We start from the raw sequence: 22,662 nt of genomic DNA on the forward strand, positions 1-22,662 counted from the left end.
AACAGGATAATGTATCAGTGTTTCCCTGTCAAATAAATAAATATTCTTCTGCAACATTTATTTTTAGCGCCTGCAGAGTATTTCATTGTGTAGAGGAAACGCTTTATTTAAGTTATCTCTGGAAGTCCAATGTCTAAGTTGTCTTCAATTTTTCCTTGTTACAAACCCCTGAAATAAAAGTCCTTGTAGACATCTCAGTATCCCAATACCTGGTGCAACACCTAGTATATGTTTGACTCTCAACAAATATTTATTGAACAAATGTTTTGTTGGGACAAATTCCTGGTCATGGAATTTGTGGGTGTACGTGAATTGACTCTTAATCCTGTTTCAGAATCACTTTTTAGAGTATACCAATTTTCCTTGCTTGCTTTCTTCCTTCCTTGCATCCTCCTTCCCTCCTTTTTTCTCATCTTTCTTTTCTTTTTTTTCTTTTTCTAGTACTGAGGCTTGAACTCAAGGCTTGGGCACAGTCCCTTAAATTTTTCTTTTAAGACTAGTGTTCTACCACTTGAGGCACACCTTTGATTACTAGAGACACTGAACATTTATTTATATTTATTGTCTCTTAGGAAGTAGCTTATTCAAGTCTTTTGTCTATTTTCCTGTTGGGCTCTTTAGAGTTCATTAATATTGAACTCTTTAGATATAAGGATATACGTGTGCTAGCCTTTTATTTTCTGCTTTAACACTAACATGTGTTTCTCATTATAGGCAGTCATCTATATATTGTTTTGGTTGCTGAATTATCGTGATAGAATTCAAATATAATACAGCTCACCCATCTAAAGTATATAATTCAATACTTTTTTTCATATATTCAGATTTGTACATCCATCACCACAGATTTTTGTTATCTGAAAAATAAAATTTTACCCTTTAGCTACCACACATCAGCCTTACCTCATCTCTACTGAACCTAAAATCTGTTTTTTTGTCTCTGTAAATTTGCTCATTTGGGACATTTCATAGAAAACAAATCATATATTCAGATTTTTGTGACTGTCTTTGTTTCCTTCACAAAATGCTTTCAGATTCATCCATATTATAGCAAGCATGCATCAGTACCTAGTTTCTTTTTATGGCTGTATAATATTTCATCGGATGGCTATACACATTTTGTTTAATCATTGCTGAGTTTATGTACTTTGGCCTGCTATGAATAATCCTGCTATGAATATGCGTGTGCTAGCTTTTGTGTAGGCATATGTTGTTTTCTTAGGTAAACCCCTAGGTGTGGAATTGGCGGGTCAGTGTATCTTGATGAAGAATGATCAGGCTGTTTTCCAAACTGGCTATAGTTTTACCTTCCTACCATTGATGAATGAGGGCTCCAAATTCTCTACAGCCTTATTAACAAGTATTACGTTTTTACTTTCAAATGACAACCCACCTAGTCAGTGTGAAACTGTATCTCCTTGTAATTTAGAATCATGTTATAACTAATGTCATAGGTATAAATTTAAAACATATTTTGTCTTGAGTGTTACAGTATTTACCCCAGGATTATATAATGAATTACTTTTTTCTTTGAACTTTATGGTTTTATTCTTCAATTTCTAACATTTTAATCTGTGTGGATTTTATTTTGCCCAATTATTTGTAGGACTGAAAGTCCCTTCCCTTCCCTTCACTCCCCTTCCATTCCTCTCCCTTCCCTTCCTTTTCTTTCCCTTTCCCTCCCCGCCCCTCCCTGCCCTTCCCTTCCCTTCCTCTTTTCCCTTTTCTCCTCCTCCCCTCCTCTCCCCGTTCCCTCCTCTCCACTGTCCCCTTCCTTCTTTTCTATCCTCCCCCTCCTTTCCTTTCTCCCTACACTTCCTTTCCTTTCTCCCTCTTCCTATCTTTCTTTTTCTCTTTCTCTTTTTCTTTGTTTCCTCTTTCTTCCTTTGTCTCTTTCCCTCCGTCCCTTCTTCCTTCCCTCCCTCTTTCCTTCTTCCCTCCTTCCTTCTCCTTTCCTTCTCTCTCTCTCTCTCTCTCTCTCCCTCCCTCCCTCCCTCCCTCCCTCCCTCCCTCCCTCCCTCCCTCTCCCTCCCTCCCTCCCTCCCTCCCTCCCTCCCTCCCTCTCTCTCTCTCTCTCTCTCTCTCTCTCTCTCTCTCTCTCTCTCTCTCTCTCTCTCTCTCTCTCTTTTGCTGTGTCTTGGATGGAGTCTTATAGACTTTTTATTGGCTCCAGAATAACTAGAACTAGCACTTGGCTTGCATGTAACCTCTTCTACTTTTCTGTTGGGAAGGGTAACCCACACAGCTAGCATCCTAAAAATGCCTCCCCCTATTTACACGTGAGCCACTGGGTACTACTGTCAGCCCATTATTAGAGATGAGAATACATGGGAGCAGAGATGTAAGGTGATGTGGGATTTGCCGTCTGCTAGCAGTGACTGAGAGGCCTTTCCCTCCCCTCGCCTCCTCGTAGTGTCATTGCCCTCTTAACTCTTTGTTGGTTACATTTCTTGGCTTACTAATAAGGTTGGGCTTCTTAGGTTGATTATTCTATCTGTATTTCTTTTTTGGCTTGTCAGTTCATATTGCTCAGTTTTCTTGTTTGTAGGAGCTCTATTTAGAAAATCAACCATTTAGCTGAGCAGTGTGGCTCACGCCAGTAATCCTAGTTATTCAGGAGGCTGAGATCTGAAGATAAAGGTTCTAAGCCAGCCCAGGCAGGAAAGGGCCTGAGATTCTTATCTCCAGTTAACCTCTAGAAAATGGCAAGTGTGGCTTGGCTCAAGGATAGGGAAGTAGCCTTGAGCTGAAGAGCTCAGGGACAGCGCCCAGGCCAAGTTCAGGCCCCATGACACTTCCCCCCATCCCCTGCAAAAAACAAAACAAAACAAAACAAAAACAACAACAACAACCATTTGCTTATTATGTAGTTTATAAATATTTTTCTAGTTTAGAATTTGCCTATACCTTTATTTATACTAATCATTTTTCATCCAAATATTATCTTTTTGTTGATAATCAGATGTTTTTGTAATTAAGTCTGTTTTAGAGAAGAAAGCAATATATTGTCAGGTTTTTCCTGAGATAAGAAATAAGCATATCTACATATACATACATATCTACATATACTTATCTTTTATGTTTTACTGTGTGTGTGTGTGTGTGTGTGTGTGTGTGTGTGTGTGTGTGTGTGTGTGTGTGTGTGTGTGTGTGTGCTCATGGGCCAGTACTGGGGTTTGAACTCAAGGGGGACATAGGGGCTGTTCCTGAGCTTTTTTGCTCAAGGCTGGTGCTCAGTTCCACCTCTGGCTTTCTTTTGTGTGTGTATGGCTAATGGGAAGTAAGGGTATCATGAACTTTCCTGTCCTGGCTGGCTTCAAATACAGTTCTCAGACCTCTACCTCCTGGGTAGATGTGAGTCTTCAACACTCAGCTTCACTTTTTACATTTTTTTCTCTGATGAAAGAAATGGCTTCCAGAAACTTGCATAGGGTAAATGAACACTTTCACTGAGCTATACCCCAATCCCACATTTGTTGTAGCAATTAAGTTAGTATCTAAAGCTCATGGTGTTTCCCCCTACCCCACTCCTCGCTCTAATAGTTGACTCGTCTTTCCACTCCCATTTTGAGAGGATGGGAATATGCATTCCTCATTTCTTCATCTTTATCATAGACCTAATTTCCATGTAGAAGTGGATTAGTTTGCTCCCCACACACACTTTTTTTTTTCTAATCCTGGGGCTTGAACTCAGGGCCTGGGCACTGTCCTTAAGTTTCCTCAAGGCTAGCATTCTACCACTTGAACCACAGCACAACTTCCAGCTTTTTCTGTGTATGTGATACCAAGGAATCAAACCCAGGGCTTTGTGCATGCTAGGCAAGCACTCTACCACTAGGTCACACTCCTGGCCCCTCTTGACCTGTTTTAACCTAACTATTCTTACATCGTGTTGAGACATAGCTCTTATAACCCATATTATGTTTCAGTGCTTTCACACATCCCAAGACCAGGCCCCACAACTCTTGAGGTTATCCACTTGACTCTGGTCTGCAGGTAGCTTTTGTCTTCCCTTTTCTTCCACATATTTCACTATCAAGCCTTCCCCTGGATTGTTGAATTTATCCTCACTCTCATAACCTATTCATAACCTATAATAATCACATCAGCCAGCCGACCTTTTCTTTGTTTTCCTTTGTACTTAAGTCCTATTAAAATGATTGTCACTATTTGAAAACATTACTGCTAATGTGTGTCCAGAATCATTGATTGCAGGATGCTGTGGCTCACGCCTGTAATCCCGGCTACTCAGGAGGCTGAGATCTGAGGATCCAAGTTCAAAGCCAGCCCAGGCACTAAAGTACATGAGACTCTTATCTCCAATTAACCATTAGAAAACCAGAAGTAGTGCTGTGGCTCAAGGGGTAGGGTGGTAGCCTTGAGCTGAAGAGCTCAGCAACAACGCCCAGGCCCAGAGACCAAACCCCATGACTGCCCCCCCCCCCCCCCCGCACAAAAAAAATCATTGATTACTACCTCTAATACTAGTTACTCAGGAGGCTGAGATCGAGTACCCAGTGGTTCAAAGCAACTTCGGTGGGAAAGTCTGACAGACTCTTATCTCCAATTAACAAGCAAAAAATTAGAAGTGCAGGCATGGTTCAAGTGGTAGAGTATCAGTCTTGAGTGAAAAAGTTAAGCAAGAGTTTGAGGGCCTGGGAAGTGGCTCGGTGGCTTAAATGGTAGAATGATAGGCTTGAGCTGAAGACCTCAGGGACAGCGTCCAGGCCAGAGTTTAAGCTCCATGACCAAAAAAAAAAAAAAAAAAAAGACTTTGAGGGCCTGAGTTCAAGTCTCAATAATTGTGTGTATGCACACACGCGTGTGTGCATAGACCAAAGAGTTGACTTAAAATGGCATTATTTCATCAATAGTTTAAGTTTATGTTTCTGCCTTTATTTCTTGCCTCTTCTTAACATCACAGCTTCTGAATCTAACTTCTAGGTTTTGATTCACTTTAGTTAGAGATCTTTCTTGAGTAATTTTTCCAGGTAATGTCCTTTTGTTTTAGCCTTTTAGTCTGAAAATGTTTACCCTCATAGACTGCATCATAGTTTGCATGAATAAAGAACTCCACATGAGCAGTCTTTTCCCCTAAGAACTCTTTTTTCTTTTTTGCTAGTTCTGGGCCTGAACTTAGGACCTGGGCACTGTCTTTGGGCTTTCTCAAGGTTAGAGATCTACTAATTGAGCCTCAGCACCACTTCTGGCTTTTTTTTTTCTATGTACGTGGTACCGAGGAATCGAACCCGGGTCTTCGTGCATGCTAGGCAAGCACTCTACCACTAGGCCAAACTCCCGGCCCAAGAACTCTTTTTTTAATTAGTTAGGTTTTTTTTTTTTTTTTTTTTTTTTTTTTTTTTTTTTGCCTGTCCTGGAGCTTGAACTCAGGGCCTGAGTACTGTCCTTGGGCTTTTTCAAGGCTAGAGCTCTGCCACTTGAGTCACAGCACCATTTTTGGCTCTTTCTATGTATGTGGTACCAAGTGCTAGGTAAGCCCTCTACCACTGGGCCAAACTCCCCACCTTCACCCCGAATTCTTAAGAACATGTAGGGTGCTTTCCTGCCTTTAGAGTAGTAGAACTCTCTTTCTTCCATCCTTTCAGACTTTATGGAAACAGGCAGGATTTCTCATTTTCATTCTCAGAGTTCATACATGTTACCAGATTGTTTCTAATTAGAAAAAAAATATTGGTCATTTTTCCTGATACAGACTTGGTTAGTTCTTTTAGTCTGAACACCCCAATCAATCTTCACTTAGTCAAAGATATTTTCTGTTCATTTTTCAGCTGTCTGTTTTATTTTATTTTTTTACCATTCCTGGTGCTTGAATACTGGCCTGGACACTGTCCTTGGGCTTTCTCAAAGCTAACACTTTACCACTTGAGCCACGGCACCACTTCCATTATTGTCTGTGTGTGTGGTACTGAGGAATCGAACCCCCGGCTTTGTGCATGCTAGGCAAGCACTCTACCACTGGGCTACACTCTAGACCCAGCCAACTATGTATGTTTTATGCTTATTTTCCTCTTTGTGGAATTTCTACCTTGGTGATAATAATGATAATGCAGCCTAACACTCATGGAGTGTACTTTCCTTCTCCTATAATAAGTAGCCTGAGCAGCATTGTCCTTGTCTCTGTCATATTGAGAAGGGAATGAACAGGGACCTCCTGCTTACCTCTCAAGTGCACCCCCAGCGCCATCCCTGACCCTAGCACTACTCACTAGTGATGTTGAAGGTTGCCAGTAAGACCCTCTATGACCAGTGGGGGAAACTTGGAGGTTCTGAGAGGATGGACCAGCTCAGATTGGGGTACTGAGACCCAGAGAGGGGCAAGACTTCAAAGAGTCTCCAGGAAATCAGAGTTGGGATATTTCCCTTCCTTTCCATTCCTTTTGTCTCAATGACCCTCTTCAGGCCTCAAGTCTGTCCTTGGGACTCTCACATGGCCTCCAGGTAGCTGTTCCTCTGCTTCCTGTTTTCCCTTTAGACAACAGTCATGTGACTTTTCCTATTGCACAAACCAAACTACCTTCTCAGTGCTGGAGGACTTGCATGCCTGCCTGAATGAGCCAAGACTCTGCAAGCCTAATGTGCTAAGTGCTGCCCATATATTAATGTTGCAAGTGATTAAAAACCTAGCTTTATTAGCTTCAGGGAGCAAATGGAATTCCTTGGATTTTGGAAAGGTAGATTTCATACGTAGCTGAGTTCAGGCCTTCACCAGGATCATCAAAAAGAGGCCTCATCTCCATTTCTTCTTGGTTTTACTCTACTTGCTTATCTGGTGGCTTTCTCCCTGGGTGGTAGCAGCAGAACTGTCAAAAGTACCATGATCTTGACCTTCCATCATTTCAGCAGCAGTCTTGGGCCTATTGGCTCCTGTTAGATCAAGTGTCCATCTTGGTCACTAAAGGCAGTGGGATAGATACACCAATTGGCCAAGGCCCTGTTGTATGTTCATGTCTGGAGTGGGGGCTAAGCCAAGTCCATATCGATCACTTGATTGGACAATGGGGAAAGGAAGCACAGTTCCTCAGATGTCAAGGAAGAGTGAGTGGCGGCTGATTATGCGGACTCTCAGATGACATTTACTTCCAACCAGCATGGTCCCCGCTCCCACAAATTTCCCAATGCTGAGTGGTTGAAGGTCAGCTGGGGAAAGATAGACTTTATCCAACTATGTCAGGTCTAGAAGGCTGGGCAAGGACTTTGAATGTTGTTCTGAGGGCAGTGGAGCAGGCCGAGTTGGGTTTATGCAGAAAGCTCACTAGAAGCAACATGTGGAGGCAGGAAGAGTTTGAACCTAGTTTCCTCAGGGAGGGAGAGGTAATGTGGCCTGAACTAGGCTGGGGGAGCTAGGCTCTGAGAAAGAGAAAATGTGGGAGGTAAGAACTTTGAGATTTGGTGATGAATGGGCAGAGGGGATTTGTGAGAAGGACAATGGCTCAGGTAAACAAGAGCAAGGCAGTATGCTCTGAGCTGGCAGCCATGGAGATTTGAGGAGGATGGGAGCTGTGGGTGGAAGCGGCCTGACCGAGTCAGAGGGAGAATTTGGGACAAGGCTTTGGAAAAGAAATTATGGCCAGTTAAAACCAACCAAGGGGAAAGGCCCTGTGTTTGCACAGAATGCAACACTTTATGTGTTTTGTTACTAGTTTCCTAACACCTGTATTAGCTATGACCTCTTCCCTGGGACTTTTTTTTTTAATCATACACTTAGATGTGGCAACATCATGTGGCCATGAGATTCCATCCTAAGTTACATTCATAAGTCTTACCATTTACTATGTCATAGAGCAGGGATAAGCAGTTGGTGAGCCAGTGCGAATACTACATTTTGAGTGATTGATTTCTTGTAACTCCTGAGCATGGTCTAGAGACAGAGCATCTAAAACACCGAGAAGCTTCCAGAGTTGGCAGAAGGCAGCCTCCACATATTTTGGCCTAGTCTTTCTCCTGCTAACCTTCTGCTTTCATGACCTGGGCTTAAGTCCAAGCTGTAGATTAGATGCCAGGGTGTGGGTAGATGGACTGTATCTAGTGGCCAAGGCTGTGGGGCCAGCTTCCACCTAGCTAAGTTGGTGGTTGAACACTTCCTAGGAACTCAGGACACAGCCTGGCCCTTGAGTTGGCGCAAACATAACCAGTTGAGGATTGCTCCCAAAGCTTGAAATCTCAGAGCAGCACAAGGCCCATTGAGCAACATGAGGCCAGGACAGGAGATGGTCATGGCACCTGGCCATCCTGAGCTGCTACAGTCACCCAAGGTCAGGCTGACACTCCAGGGGCCAAAGCTGACTGGTGACAATCCACAGAGCTAGCTCAATAGGGTGACATTTGGCCTCCTGCTCACCACAGTGAGATTCTCCTCGCTGTTGCTGGGAGCTACATTCCCATGAACTGGTTGGGATTGTCCTGTGCTGCCTGAGGTCCCTAAGAAAGGACAAATGGCAAGGGAGGGGTCATAGAGGAAGCACAAGATTGGGGGCAGAGGCTATAGTCAGGAGTGAAGGTGTTGGAGTGATACTGCCTATTGTGTCAGTGATTTGCCATGTCACCTTTCTGGCCCTTCATTTCCGGTTCCATGTGATGGGCTGGAGATTACTGGCTATTAGTCCACTCTAGACACCCATTGGACCCTCTCCTGCTACCCCCACAGCACACAGGTCTACACAGAACTTAGCGGTACGTGAGCCCTCCCAAGACAAGGTCTGTCCATTGACACATGATGGCCACAGTGACATCAGGACACCATGAGCTGTTCCTGTGTGTCAGGCATTTCTCACGCATCACCTCATCCTGTACCCCTGGGAGGCACATGCTAAACAGCCCCTTGTGTATGGATGAGGCAGCTGAGGCTCAGGGACGTTGAAGTGGCTTGTTGGTGATTAATCTGAATTTAGTTTCTGGACCCCAGAGGTGGTGCTGTTTGCTCCCATCGCTTGCTGAGTCAGTTCCTTCAGGGAGAGAGCCTGCAATGCTGAGGGATTAACTGTGCAGGCTGGGATTTTAGACATGAAGGACACAGGCCAGGAAGCACAAGGGACTTATCCAGGATTCTTCAGATTTCAAGCCCAAACTGCCTGGGAAGTTAAGCCTGGGAATACCCAGTCTGTCTTCCTCCACTCCCTCACTGAGGCACCTGTCCCCCATGGAAGAACAAGGGCTGCACCTTAACGGGAGTGAGTATGCCATGCCCTGGTGTTAGGACCCTAGGAGCCCACACATGGCCAGACAGTCCCTGCTTGAAATCAGTGCCCAAGTCTGCCATGCTGGGGGTAAGCTGACTGGTCCCCTCTGCAGCCTTGATTTGGCATAGGGTCCAGCACAGATCTAGGACCTGGTAGTTATCGAAACAGAAAAATGCAAGCTTTCCTGACTGACCCTGAAAGAAAGGAGAGCCCTCTACATGGAGTTGGTGAAACTCCAAACCAGAGCTAATAAGCCCCAGTGAGTGACAGCGCTGAGTTCGTTAGGTGGGATTGCACATTCAGAGCCTGGCTGGACTGGGGTGGTGTCATGGGCACGGGGAAGGGGAAGTACAGGGCTGTGGGTGGGGTTTGGGAATAGAAACAGGCAACATAGAATGTGGGGCTGTAGAGACTGGAGGATTAGGTACACAAGCATGCTGGCCACAGGGGAGCAAATCTGTGGCACCTATTGGCATCCTTGGGCTGCTGCTGCCTCTCTAAAGCCCAGACTCTTGCTTATCTGGGAGCACTACCCTCTAAACACTGGGAGAGGAGCCATGCTGAGCCTTCCTGGCTCCAGCCCTGAAAACTGCTGCTAGCAGTTCCACAGGGAGATTGCCTATGTGGCTGGGCTCTGTCCTTGGACACTTTTTGCTCATGGCCAGTGCTTTGCCACTTGAGCCACAGTGCCACTTCTGGCTTTTTCTGTGTATGTGGTACCAAGGAATCCAGCCCAGGGCTTTGTGCATGCTAGGCAAACACGCTACCACTAGGCTACGCTCCTGGCCAGGATTCTGAAGATTTAAGGAAGGGTATAGGGTGTACAGCAGTAGGACAGGGTAAGTCAAGTAAGCCTTTGTTAAATAAATTATATGGGTCAACTAATGGGGCCATCTCTGAATATGTAGGGGCTGAGCTCTGGATCTCGTCATTCTCCAGGCTCCCTCCCCCACATTGTAGCCACAGGGTTTTACCTTGTGCTTTGGTGCCATGGATGGAGCATTGGATGGGGAGTTAACTACCCTGGCTCTCAGCCTGGTTACCCAGTGGCTGCATACTTGTGGGATAATCACTTACCCTCTCGGCTCCTCTGTTTCACTGGCTACAAGTGGGGGGAAGAGTAAAGGATCCCCAGGGCTTCCCTAATGGCTGTCAGCAGCTCCCCAATCCTATCCCAGGCTGTGTCCTGGAAGACTACTGTCTCTGCTCTGGGCATCTGAAGACAGGGGAAAGCAGAGGACTGTGGCTGAGACAGACTCCCCTGGGTACTAGATGCTTCCTAGCATGGCTGGATCCTGAGCTGCTTCAGTCCCTTCCTCCTGATGATTGTATTCTGGACCTGTTCAGGACCCCGCATCCTGACTTAACAGAGCTGCCAGTGTCTAATTATGGCCTCATTCATTAGATGAGGTGTCTGCCCTCCATCTCTCATGCTGCACGGCAGTTTTGTGAGTGGGGAGCCCAGCCTACCTGTTCTCTGCTGTATCCCTGTGGCCTCACGCAGGGCCTGATATGGAGTCCATGCTTTGGAATTACGTGTTGACTGAAAGAAGGCAAAACAGAAGGGCATCTTTTTGCCACACTGTCCTGTATGTTCTGGCTCCTTGCCTGAGCATCTCACCCCCTAGCACCAGACATTCCATCCTGGGATCTGCCAGCCCCACTGCCAGCTCAGTCCCAGTAGAACTGGCTATCTCTTAAAACTTAGTTTCCTAAATTTCCTGATTTTCTCTCAAGAGCCTGTAGGCTGACCTCTTTTCAATGTCGAATGTTCCAGGGCTTTAGTAAGGATAGCCATGACTCTGCTTCTAGGGATATGATGAATAGTGGGTGGGATTCATAGGTGGCTGATTCATGGGGATTGCTCTGTGGCACCAAATCTGCTAAGGACATTCTCTTAGCACTGTGTACATGAGTGGCTTTTGAGTATGCAAGACTCAGGGATGGAGAGTCAGAGAGAGAAAGCATCAAGGGACAGGTAGGGGCATTTGGAGACCCTGAGATTGCCACAGGGAGGAGAGGCCGAGGGACAATCGTTGAGTCTAGTGTGACTGAGTGGGGTGCAGGGAGGGCAGAGAGAGGGGGTTTCTTCTGCACTAGCATCCAGGGGCCTTGAATTAAGATGGGAAAAGCCAGTGGGCTGGGTTTTCCCACTCTGGCCCAGCCCCAGCCCACACCCCATAGCCACAACATCCGAGAACAGCCCTGGCTGGCAAAGCAGCTTTTTTGCAGTGGTAATGTTAGGTGTGTCTGGTCTTTCATCGTGGTCCTCGAAGTCACTGAGCTGAGTGACAGTGGGCAGCTCTGAACTTGAGATTTCTTCTGTACCCCAGACTCTTCATCAGTCAGGAAGGTAGTAAGAGTCCCCTCTCCTCCCCTTACAAGGTACTGGTGAAGATTAAGTGAAGGAATGCCAGCAGAGCCAAGTACCAACTCAGTAAACTCTCCATTAATTCCACACGTGGACAGGTCAAGGGCATCAGCCCCATTTTACAGATGAAAAAACTAAGGTCAGAGAAGGCAGGGGCTTGCTCAGCGGGACCCAGCCAACCAGTGTTGGAGCCGAGCAAGAACTATGGTCCTTACTTTCCCAGTCAATACTCTTACCATTGTCCCAGGTCGCTCCCTTTGTTATCAATGTCTCCTTTCCTCAGAGGTAATTTGCCCAATGTGCTGGGCAGAGGAGGGGAAGCTGTCTGTCTTCTTGGATTCTCCAGAGATTGACACACAATAAATATATCCAGCCTGGTGCGAGTGGCTCACCCGTGTAACCCTAGCTACTCAGGAGGCTGAGACTTGGGGGTTCTTGGTTCAAAGAAAAATTCTGGAGACTCCATCTCCACCTAGACTAGAGACATAGCTCTAATGGTAGAGCACCAGCCATGAGTGAATAAGCCTTGTGAGAACATGAGGCCCTGAGCTTAAACCCTGGTAGTGGAGAAAAATAAAAAGAAACAAAAAACAAAGCAAAACAAAAACCCCCAAAACAAAAAGCCAGAAAAAGTCCTCTATGTACCCAGCTGTGACACTGGGAGGTGACTAAAGCCACCACTCTCCAGCCTCCTGGAGGGCGGGTGCATTCTCCAGCCAGTTGTGTTGGCTGCAGGACCCTGAGTTCAATTGCTGCCACCCACTGGGACGGAGCCACGTGGGGGTGGGGGTGTGACCGGGAAGCTTCTGTGATTGGCTGGGTCTTGCCGGGGAGCGGGGCTTTGCGAGGCTCCAGTCTGGGAGCCCTAGGGATGCATGTGGGGTGGATCCTGGAGCTGGGAAATGCCACTAAGCGAGATGGATGCTTCCCCCTTTAGAACCGCGCTTTGGGGGCCAGCTGGGGACTTGGGGGTGGGTGGCAGGGAACCCAGCATTGTGGAGTTGAACGTGTAAGCCAGGAGCCAGGACAGCCTCTTCTGCTGAAGGACTGGCTGCCTGGGGACTCTCTTCTATGAGACATCCCGGAATCCTCCTTGAACAAAAGTGGTTTGGGAAAATCACAGAGTTTTCTATTTTGATTGAAGAAAGAAATCCAGTGTCTTCGCAAGAGTGGTGGCAGCTCGCTGGACAGGGTGTGTGTTTGGGAAGGCACTCGCTGGAAGAGGAAGAGAAGGAGAGGAGGAGGTGGGGGGGGGGGCGGGGTGAGGCAAGGGTTTTGAAAAAAAAAAGAAAGAAAAGAAATGCTACCTAGATGTGGGAGGTGGAACCTGGTCATTTGGTTCTGCTTTTCCCAGCAGGTACTGCTCCCCTGGGGAACTTGGGTAAGTCCAGAAATAGCTGCGCTGACACAAAGGCGCTCTGTCTGGGGTAGGCAGCCTTGACACTGACTGCCGGCCGGCTGCCCGCCCTAGCTGCCACAGTCTCAGCCGCCCGCCTGCAGGAGGAGCTGGGTGGAGACCCAGGCAGGCGGGCGGCAGGCAGGCAGGCAGCAGTGCTGCCAGGAGTCGCCTGGGTTCCTGCTGGAGAGTGCTGGGTAGGTGCCTTAGTGATGGGTCTGTGAGGATGGGCTGGGGTGGAGGGGTGGGAGCTCTTGTCCAAGCCACTGGTGCCCTGGTTTCTATTGTTTCTTCCCCAGGGCAGCCATTGATAGGCAGGTTGCTGCCAAAAGGGTTGTGTTCTGTTGTGTTCTGAGATAGCTCTGTGTGTGTGTGTGTGTGTGTGTGTGTGTGTGTGTGTGTGTGTGTGTGTGTGTGTGTGTTCCTGTTCTGGGGGGGGGGGTGGATTCTCGACCAAGGCAGGGGACAAGCCTTCACTGTTCGCTGCTCTCAGCTTCTGGGCTGGCTAGCTAGCTTTTCTTTCTGGGAGAGACAAGGACTGTTTGGGACACTGCTTGGGGAGGGAGTGCTCAAGCAGCAGCCTGGGTTATTGTCAGGGATGCTGGCTGCACACCAGGCACTGGGGATGGTCATTCTTGCCGAGTTCTACTGGCAGGAAAAGAGGCTGGTCTTCAGGGGGTCATGCTGATCCTGGAACTTGGCTTTGGCAGAAATGTCCCCTGGAAACACAAGCAGGCTCACCATACCTGGTGAGTTCCAAGCCCCTTGGGGAGGGGCCTGCACCTGCTGCCTTGGCTCCAGCTGAGACCCGCAAGAGTGAGGGTGATGGTTGGAGATCCACTCACTTTCCACAAAACTGATCACTGTACGCCAGCAGGCAGAGGCCAGTTCTTTTCTTGTCAGAAGGTCCACATCTCTAATCTTATCTCAGGAGTTTTCCTTCTCAGGGTGCTGGAGTGGGGGCATCTCATAAAGGCAGGAGCAGCAGAGAGGCTTGTCCCATGGATGCCCATGGGATCTCTGCCAGGGCACTGCAGTGAGAGTCAAAGTTTCCAGCATGCCCCTTGAGCCTTCTGTGCCCAGCCAAGGGGCACCTCCCCTTCTCCCCAGCTCTAGCACATGGCATGGCTCAGCCTAGGGCGGGCCTTCCTGGGGAGCCAAGTTCCACAGTGGGACTCACCCAGGCCCAGCCCAGAAATGGAGAAACAGACAGTTGGGAAAGATAGGTGCCTTGCTGGGAAATCATCAGGGTTTTGAACTAGTACTTGGGGATTTGATTTCTGACTATCACTGCTTGTTATCAATGAGAACATCACATTTTCAAGCTTACCTTTGCCTTTCTTTATCAACTTTCACGCATGTTGTTTGATCTCCCCAGAATTCCTCTCTGCTCTTCCCTCCAGGTCTTAACTGACCAAACTTGCACAGCTGGTGTGAATAAGTCCAACCACTGATGGACCTGCTAGTGGCTCCATGTCCCGTTTATACCAGGCTGTGGGCCTAGTTATACTTCAGTCATGTAAGGATCATGGATGGATGGCAGGGTTGAGTTGCCCTGCTTAGCTAGGGTGGGCTTTTCTGGAGGAAAGAAAGCTCAGTGTATTCATCCTAGCACCATGCCTGGCAGGGGAGTGGAGACTCCTAATCAGGGGGCCTGGCAAGGAGCCCCTATAAGAAGAGTCCCAAGTCTCTATGGGGTTTGGTGGGAGGTGAGACAATAGGAAAAAACCTACTTGGGGGGGTCTGTACCTACGGTGTTCTGAGCCATAGAGAACACGGGGTGGGAGGGGTGGGGGTAGAGGGGTGGCTAGTTCAAATGCAAAGCTCATGGTCCTTTGCAGAGACTATGGGTGCTTGGATTCAGCTCCCTAAACTCTCTGGGAATGGTGCCAGCCAGGCTGCATGTTGGGGAATGGTTCTTAGCTTGGGGTCTGCTTAGCTGTGTCGGAAATGGTGTAGCCAGGGAGGGAATGCCTGTGGTTGGCTGGATCCCTAGGGGCCTTGAGCGCTCCTTCCCATTCGGATTCTAACGAACACCCTAAAGATGGCAGATTGTATTTTTCCTCCTGAGTGAACAAAGAGGGGGCCAAGGCTTGAAAAGCCTTGAGCCTTTATTGAGGTTACATACAATTGCTCAGTCCTGAGTCTCAGGGATACCTGACTTATCTTGGACACCCCAGTGATCCACCCCTTGTTAAACTCTTGGACTTACGAAGCTGGTTTTTTTTTGTTGTTGTTGTTTTGTTTTGTTTTTGTTTTTTGAAAAGCAATGTATGTGGCACAGAAAGCCCAGGAGACCCAGGTGCCTAGAAGTCCTGTTGAAGAGATAATTCAGGCAAATATGCCTACTTTTCCAGCTCTCTTTCTCACTTGGGGCAATTAGGGACTGGCTCCGGTATTGCTAGGCCCCTTAGAGTCATCCCATCCTCTGGAAACCCTCTCCCTTCCTCTGGTTCCAGGAGTCAGGGTCAGGGCCAGGGTCTGGCTCATCAGGGAAGTAGCCTCTGACCTTTTCCTGGGGCCCCTCTGGGTAGAAGCCTTCTCATGCAAGCTGCAACCCAGGCCCCAGCTGGGAGGTTTGTTGTTGTTTGTGGAGCCAGGCTGTTTCCAAGATGTCATTGCTCAGGGAAAACCATCATTCCTCTTAGGGATAAACAAGGCTGCTTATGGCTCAGCCTCGGAAGCCTTGGGAGGCTGGAGCCACTCACAGCAGGCTAGCTGGGCTCAGCCCCAGGAGCTGCACACAAGCTGCACCCAGGCATCCAGGAGCAGAGATGGAGATGCAGGGGTGCCACACCCGGAGCCACTTGGGAGATGAGAGCTTCTAGGCACTGAGGAAGAAGAAGTTTCAGGATAGACTGTTCCTTTGGATAGTGGTCTAGGATGTCTCTGCAGATGTATAGAGAGCTGCCAGGTGCCCCCCCCCCCCCCCACTGCTTCCTGCTTCAAACAACCCAGAGATTCAATTCTCCTCTGCCAGCTATGGGCCAGTTTGCTTGTACCTGGTACCATGGCCCAGGCTGCTGCCAGAACCCCCCCCCCCATGCCCTCACACTAGAATGGCAAAGCATGCAGCACATTGCATGTGATACGATTGGATGCCTTTCCTCCCCTCCCCTCCCCCTCTTTTTCTTTCTTTCTTCCTTTCTTTCTTTCTTTCTTTCTTTCTTTCTTTCTTTCTTTCTTTCTTTCTTTCATTCTGTTGTTGTTCATGGGCTTGAACTCAGGATGGGGTTTAAACTCAGGGCCTTGGTGCTCTCTCTGAACTCTTTTATTTAAGGCTAATGTTCTCTTCCTTGAAGCCACAGCTCCGCTTCTGGTTTTTGAATGGTTAATTGCAGATCAGAGTCTCACAGAAACTTTGCTGCCTGTACTGGCTTTGAACTGCAATCCTCAGGTCACAGGTAAGATTACAGGCAAAAGCCACTGGTGCCTGGCCATGGGGTACTTTTCTGGCATGTTTGTTTTATATCACAGAGCTAAGTCTCCCTGGACTGTCCTGGTACCTTTGATTGGGGTTAATCTTGAAGTGATAGAATCTTGGCACTCAGCAGGAGGCCCAGGTGCAGTGGCATGAAGAGGGGCAGAGAGAGGATTGGCCTCTGAGGGCCAAATGGCTAGCAGGGAGCAACCAGAGGAAGTAGTGTGAAGCAGAGGATGGCATCTCTATGCCACCCTTCAAGGTGACCAGCCAGGACATGAAACCTGCTCAGACCTCTGTTAGTGGAGTTCCTGGCTGGTCCACATCATAGTTCTGTCCAGTCCTTGCTGCTTTCATTCTCTCTTTGTTTCTCCCTTCTATGTGTGTTAAGAGCCTTCTGTGTCACTTGCCAAGTATTGGAGGTGTAGACATGCAAGATTCAATCTTTAGTGTCAGGGATGAGCTAGAAGTGGATAAAAGCAACATGGCTTTGCTAGGAGATGTGGTAGGGGCCCTGTGGAAACCTTGGAGATGAATCCAGTCCACAGAAAGTGAGGTTGAATCTGCCTGGGTAGATCTGCCAATCTGCCTACTCAAAGACTGGGTCTCCCTCCAGCTCCACCCTTCTGCCATGCAGATGTGATTCTGCCTAGAAGGACAAGTTGCCTTCCGGTGTCTTGGGTGTTATTTATTGTGTCCTAAGGGGGTGTGTGCTTTGGACTGGTGGCCCAGATTCAGCGTCACAGTACTTTCCCATGGTGGCAAGATTTTGGATCTCTCCTGCCTGAGGAGTGTCCCAGCCTCAGTAGTCAAATGCAATGACCATGTGCAGCTCATAGAGATTCCAGGTCATCTTGCACTGGGAATGTGAGCCCTTATCTCATGGGGGGACATTCTCAGAATTACACCTGAAGGCCAGGGGACTGGGAGAGGGACACTAACTCTGAAGGCATTTAGCAAACAGGGAAGTAAGACAAAGTAAGATGGTGACTTTTTTTTAGGGGAAAAAGATAGAGAGTATACAAAGGACCCAGAGCTCACAGCCAGAGAGCAGAGGAAACACGGGTGGTGGGGCTTGTCTTTAAACTTTTAAATTGAAGCATAGCATACTTAAGAGAAAGACTTAGATGATGCAGCTGATGCATTTTCACCCAGTGAACACATCCATGTAGCCTCCATCTGTGTCAAGAGAGAACATTTTAGAATTCTGGAAAATTCCTTGCATGCTGTCTCAGTCATGATGGACTCCCAAGTTATCCCTAGTTCTAATTTCTGTCATTGATTAGTATTGTCTGGTTTTGTATGGATAGGATCAATGGTAGATATTCTTTTGTGCTGCCTTTTTTGCATTAGCGCTGTGTGTGTGTGTGTGTGTGTGTGTGTGTGTGTGTGTGTGTGTGTGTGTGTGTGTGTATACATGTCCTAGGGCTTGAATTCAGGGCCTGGACACTATCCCTGAGCTTCTTTTGCTCTAGGCTAGTGCTCTACCCCTTGAACCACAGTTTCACTTCTGGAGTGTGTGTGTTTTATAGTTTGTTGGAGGTAAGAGTCACAATTTTTTTCTGCCCAGACCAGCTTTGAACTGTGATCCTTAGATCTCAGCCTCCTGAGTAGCTAGAATGACAGGTGGGAGCCATCAGCACCAGGCTTGCATCAACATTTCAGTGGTGAGATTCATCCAGGTCACTGTCCTTTATTTCTTCAGTTCTCGTTGCAGTCTGGCTTCACTGTGTGTAGACACTAATGCGTCCACTTTCCATGAACATTGTAGCTGTTTCCAGTTCCAGGCTGGGGCTGTTGTGCATGGCTCCCCTGAGTCTTTGGAAGTGCTGTTTTGCTGTGTATTGGGTAAATACCTTCGGTGTGCAGTTGCTGACTCAGAGTTGTATGTAATTAGCTTTGGTAGAATACCATTGTATGATTTTCCAGTGTCCCACTTCATTGACAAGCTGTGTATGATAGGTCCACTGCTCTCCCCAACACTATAGGTATTAGATACTATCATATCTCATTGTGGTTTTAATTTACATTTCCTCAATGACTAATGAGCTTGTGTGTCTTTACATATGTTGGCCATTCAAATGACAGGCACTTTGGCAAAGTGCTTGTTCCAGTCTTTCCTGCCTTTTCCTATCCGCTTGTCTGATTTTCATCTAATCTGTGGGCGCTTTAAAAATATTCTAACTATGTGTTCCTTGTTGGACAAACACATTGCAAACATGTTCGCCCACACTAGAATTGGTCTTTATTTTTGTTTGGGAATCTTTGAAGAAAAGAAGTTCTTGATTTTAATCAGTCTACTTTGCTAATGTTTTTCTTTTACAGAGTGCTTGTTGAGTCTGTTTCTTTGCTCATGATAAGGTTTGGGCAGAGCATCTTCTCTTGTATGGGTGGGGGGTTGGTTCCAGGACATCCTGCGTGTAGAAATAATTACATAGCCCTCCCTGCATCAGTAGACTGCAAACCATCTCTAGATCACTTACAATACCCAGTGCAATGTGAATGCCAGGGTATTCTAGGCAGAGTCAGAATGTGCCAGGTCCCCTGTGTACATGGGCACCAGTGGACTCCGGTGTCTGGACAGTCCTTACACTGTCTTGTTCAGAGGATAATGACAAGGGAGGAAAGCCTGTACATTTTCACTACAGAAAGTTCATTTCAGATTTTCGATCTGTGGTTGGCTGACTCTGCAGATATTCAAACCCACAGATATGGAGGGTGAATTTAACTCTTATTTTCCAGAACTTTGATCACTTAAAATAGATTTGTTTTTGCACAGAGTGATACAGAGGTCAAGACTTCTTTTTCTGTGGGTGGGTATCTATCCAATTTATTAAAGACACCAGTCTTTCTCACCACGAGACGTTGTTGCCTCTCAGAAGTGATGGGAATGCATGTGTGGTCGGGCTGGACTTTGAAATGTGAGTAGAAGGGCCTCTAGTAGGTGGTTCAGGGAGAGCAGCTGTATCTGCACGAATGTAGTCTTCTGTAAAAGACCCCTGAGGCGCCAGTTCTATTAGATTGTCTCAAGGGAAGGAGGAGACAAAGCAGCAGAAGACATAGGAGCAGCTAGGTACTAGAGGCTCACACCTTCAATCCTAGCTAATATCAGGAGGCTGAGATCTGAGGATCATGCTTTGAAGCGAGCCCAGGAAGGAAAATCCATGAGGCTCTAATCCCCACTTAACCAATGAAAATCTAGAAGTGGAGTTGTGGATCAAATGGTAGATGTTAGCCTTGAGCAAAAAAAGCTAAGGGACAGCACCTGGACCCCGAGTTCAAATCCTAGTAGTGGCACACACAACAAAGATGAATGGAGCAAGTACCCATGGTAGGGGCTGGGGTACTGAGCAGAAGAATATAGTCAGTTCTGAGGGAAACTGAGGGGCATGGAAGTCTCACAAAAAGGGGCTTGGCAGGTTGATGAATCTGGAGCAGATTCAGCCCAACCCATCCCCAACATCACTCCTCAGCAGAGACAGGGCACATGTGCCAGGGAGGCAGTGACGAGACAGGAGCGTGCCTGGGTGCGTGGAGGGTCACCTGTGGCTGAAGCCACAGAGTTGTGGGTGATTCCGGTGTTCAGATGTCCAGTGCAGCATCCAGGGGTGGAAGAGCCTCTCTCTGTAGCCACTGCTCCCCACCAGAGCCCCCATACCTGCAGACTCTGAAGGAATAAGACAGACAGGGAAAGCGGGTCCCTGAAAAGGAGGACTTGATGCTTGTTCTGAAATGCCTGTGCTTGATGTCCTCACAGGGAGACCTGGCTATGTTTTGGGCTAAGATCTGGGGACCGTTGTTGTTTTTTTTTGTTTTTATTTCTTTTTTAAAAGATAAATTTCTTGTTTCCGCATCCTGGAGTTCATATGGCTTAGCATCATCCTATGTGGCCATATGCACATAGCTTTTGAGCTATTGCAGTCCTCTTCTAGGAAAATCCTAGACACAAACTAATTGTTACAAATGAGGGAAACCATGGAGCCTATGTTTCTTTGGGTCTGGCTTACTTCACTTAATATGATTTTTTTCCAAGTCTTTCTATTTCCTTATGAATGGGGGCAATGCCATTTTTTTTCTGATGGCAGCATAGAATTCCATTGTGTATATATACCACATCTTCTTGATCCCTTCATTTACTGAGGGGCATCTGGGTTGGTTCCATGCCTTAGCTATGGTAAGTAATGCTGCAGTGAACATGGTTGTGCTGGTAGGCTTCGTATGGCCTTGTTTCTGGACATTTGGGTCAATGCCCAGGAGTAGGATTGCTGGGTCATGGGGGATATCTACGTTTAGCCTTTTGAAGAACCACCATACTGCTTTCTAGAGTGGTTGACTGAGTTTACACTCCCACCAGCAGTGTAGTAGCCATCCCTCCTGGGGGGGACAGTATTGAGTTTGATTTCTTTGCTTATGACAAGGTTAAGGATATACCATTGTCACTTGGTAATCTGTGGAGGATTGGTTCCAGACCACTCTGTGGAGACCTAGATGTGCTGATGTCGATGCAGACAGGCCTAGGCCACACAGAACACTAAGCCCCTGGGAAGGCTGAACACAGGCCTGACTACCTCCCAGCCTCAAGGCCTTCGGACTGGACCCCAGTCTTCTCCTCTGAAGTATGCACTAGGAAGACTCCTGCTGTCGGCTGCCGTGAGGGTCAGAACATGCCAGGTGCCCTGTCTCAGAACTGGATGCAGAAAAGGGAACCAAGGGTACCAAAGATGGTAAAAGTCATGATTGTGATTACAAGTGCTTATTGAGCACCTACTATGTGCTGGCCCCTTGCTCTTTATGTGGATTGTTGTGTAGTCGTGCTCTATCATCTTGTTACTGGTGTTAAAGAGGTTAAGCTGGCTGCACACGGGCACTGAGACTGGAGATGGCAGAGCCAGGATTTGAGCCCCAGATGGTGGATCTCTAGGTCCTACCCCAGTTCCTTATCACCATGGCATGTCTCCCTCCACCTCTATATCCCAGAGTGCTCTGGTATGCCGAGCTGCTGCATAAGTGTGGAGCCTTATTTAGGGCTGGCCTCTGATGCCCACTCATGAGTGGATGATGAGCTGTGCTGTGTACAACACACTGCGGTGTGCCAGGCCCTGCCTCTGCACACCCCACAGAAGCCGGCTAAGGGAGGCATCGACTTGGCCACATAGTTAGAGGTGGGAATCAACTGCAGGTGGCCTAGCTCCAGATTCTAGCTTTGTGATCTTCCCCTGGGCATGGTACAGCTTCTCTTCCCCTCCCCCAATCAACTTTGAGCAGAATATTGGGTGTGGGGGGGACTCTGTTGGAAAGATGTCAGGTGTTGGAATTCTGACTCTTCCCTCACCAGTGGAATTAGATTTTTTACTCTTCTGTTTCTGGCCTTAGGGGTGCTGAAGGGCTTGCGTGTGGCCTTGTTCACTGCCGCCCAGCTCAGTCTCCAGGCTGAGTACCTGGCCCCAGGAAAGGAAGGAGGGAGCCGGGGAGGGAAAAGAAAGTGAAGAGAGCAAGAAAGGCAATCAGCAATCATGGAATAGCAGGAAAGAACAGGCCGACCAGGCTTCTGATTTTTGTTTTGGTTGTTGTTGTTGGTGGTGGTGGTGGTGGAGGTGGTGGTGGTGGTGGTGTGTGTGTGTGTATTGTACACCCTTAATCCGTACCTCATCAAGTCTCATTTCTGCTTGTCCCATCAGCCCCAGTCACTGCACCTTTCCATTCCCTGACTGGAGGGCCCTGGGGTCCTCGCCAAAATCTAGAATCATGGCTCTGGCTTCTCCTTGCTCCCCAGAATTACTCAGCAAATACCTATAGAGCCCAGACACGTGCCAAGGCCTGTGCCACACACTAGTGCCAAATAGTTATAAGATCTAGTCTCTCCCCTGAAGGTGCCAAATCTGTGAGAGAGATACTGGGTAAAGGACCAGGTCAACCCTCACCACTCAGCCCTGCCCCCCATTACAGAGGCACAGAAGTGGCAACAACAGCTCAGGGAGGGCAGCATGGGGAGATGGGCTGGGAACTGCATCCAGACAGGCCACAGACCAGGGGCAGGGAAGAAGCTAAGGAATTCTGATCAACCCCTGAATACTATATCTGCTCAGTGCCATCCCTGCAACTCGGGAAGGTGCAGCTGCAGCTAGGGGATGAGCCAGATGGCAGGACAGTGGGAACCACTAATTGAGCATGTGTTGTGCAGGCGCTGTGTCAGTGCTTTTGCATGTACTCACTTCCAGCAAGCCTGTGAGGTTACCATCATTGGCCCTATTTGCAAATAAGGAAACTGGGACTCATA

The 22,662-nt window shown here is 47.7% G+C and overlaps 1 protein-coding gene across 4 annotated transcripts in view; it reads left to right on the top strand.

Annotated features, from left to right (window-relative positions):
* Positions 1-22,662, top strand: part of Rgs3 (regulator of G protein signaling 3) — a 140,887-nt gene that overhangs the window by 96,124 nt on the left and 22,101 nt on the right. The gene's annotated exons all lie outside the window — the stretch shown is intronic.

This window comes from Megascapheus bottae, chromosome 3 (assembly GCF_031878675.1).
Source record: "Megascapheus bottae isolate mThoBot1 chromosome 3, mThoBot2.hap1, whole genome shotgun sequence".
Lineage (NCBI taxonomy): Eukaryota > Metazoa > Chordata > Mammalia > Rodentia > Geomyidae > Megascapheus > Megascapheus bottae.